Source organism: Octopus bimaculoides, chromosome 21 (genome assembly GCF_001194135.2).
Source record: "Octopus bimaculoides isolate UCB-OBI-ISO-001 chromosome 21, ASM119413v2, whole genome shotgun sequence".
NCBI classification, from domain to species: Eukaryota; Metazoa; Mollusca; class Cephalopoda; order Octopoda; family Octopodidae; genus Octopus; species Octopus bimaculoides.
In genome coordinates, this window is record NC_069001.1 from 19,642,623 (window position 1) to 19,643,953 (window position 1,331).

A 1,331-nucleotide genomic window follows, 5' to 3' on the forward strand; every position below is an offset into this window, starting at 1 on the left:
AAAAAAAAAAAAAAAAAAAAAAGGGATGACCACAGCAGGAATATTTTTTATGAAATGTTTGCTCAGTCAGGTCTGACCTGGAACTAACCAATAACATCAATTTTACCTCTATTTAATTGTACATCAGTGCGATCAAATAAAGAGTTCAAATAGTGGAGTGCAGCCCTCTCTGACTCTAGGTGTCTTGTCTTTGAGGCTCTGCTGGGTGAAGAGGGTTCATGACTACATGAATAATAACTTGATTCCAAGAGATAATTGAGGATTATATTATCTAATGTTCTCTTATTGTTTAGTTCCAATTTGGTCAGCCTTGACTGAGGTCTATGATCAAATGCATCCCTGCTATGACCATTCTATTTTTTTCTTCTGGAATAGCATACTCTGAATTACATTATATGTGTCTTTTCCTTATAGTATGAAGTGATTGAAAAGAGATTTGGTTGTTAGGGAGGCTAAATGACTTATAGAGAGGCTCCTATGTTAGTTCAGTGTTGTAACTGTTATTGCAATAATATATTCTAGCAATAAACATGATATTCAATTACATTCTCATAAATTTTTCTTTTTAAGATGCTAAGGTGTTATTTGGGGAGGGAGTGGCTGCTATTTCTGGCAATTCCTGTTATCATATAGTGGACCCCCACCTCATTGGTTAGAGATAGTTTTCATTTTGATTGTTGTTTAGTTCTAGACTAGCTTTGATGCAGTGGACCTATGACCCAAGGAATTCTATCTGTAACCAGCACTATCCTTTGCTTAAGTATTTCATGTCAAGGTGCTTTCCAAGATAGTAAAGTATGGTTTGAAGGATATTTGGCTATTATTTCAAGCAGACTGACTAGAGATGTTATTCAGTTGTTATTTGTTCCTTGTTGAACTCCAATTGAACACTTATGAATGAAGGTATTCCAGTTATAATCTTAGTCTTTTTGGTTGAGCAATCATATAGAAGCTCTCTAGTTGTTTGTATCATTTATAACCTTAAAAATTCCCTGTCTCATTTCAACTGTTATTCATTAATGGAATAAGTATTTCTGACTTAAGGCCACAACAGTTGGCACAAATCCTTCAGTTTCGAGGGGAGGAGGTTCATTAATACAATCGACTTAAGTACTTGACAGGTACTTTATTTTATTGACTCTGAAAAAAATAAAATGTATAAATGGATATACTCTTATGAGATGCAATATCAATAAATAACAGGTTGGCATAAATTCAAAAATGCAGTCTCCACATGATTGCACTACCTGTTGGAAATTGTAGCCAAATTTACCATAATGGAGTGGTTTGCGCCTGCTAGAAATAGCAAAAAAAAAAAAAAAAAAAAAAAA

At 33.8% G+C, this 1,331-nt stretch overlaps 1 protein-coding gene across 1 annotated transcript in view; it reads right to left on the reverse strand.

The window, feature by feature from the left end:
• The window catches only part of LOC106884493 (U3 small nucleolar RNA-associated protein 14 homolog A), a 283,035-nt gene that overhangs the window by 171,428 nt on the left and 110,276 nt on the right, over positions 1–1,331 (reverse strand). The gene's annotated exons all lie outside the window — the stretch shown is intronic.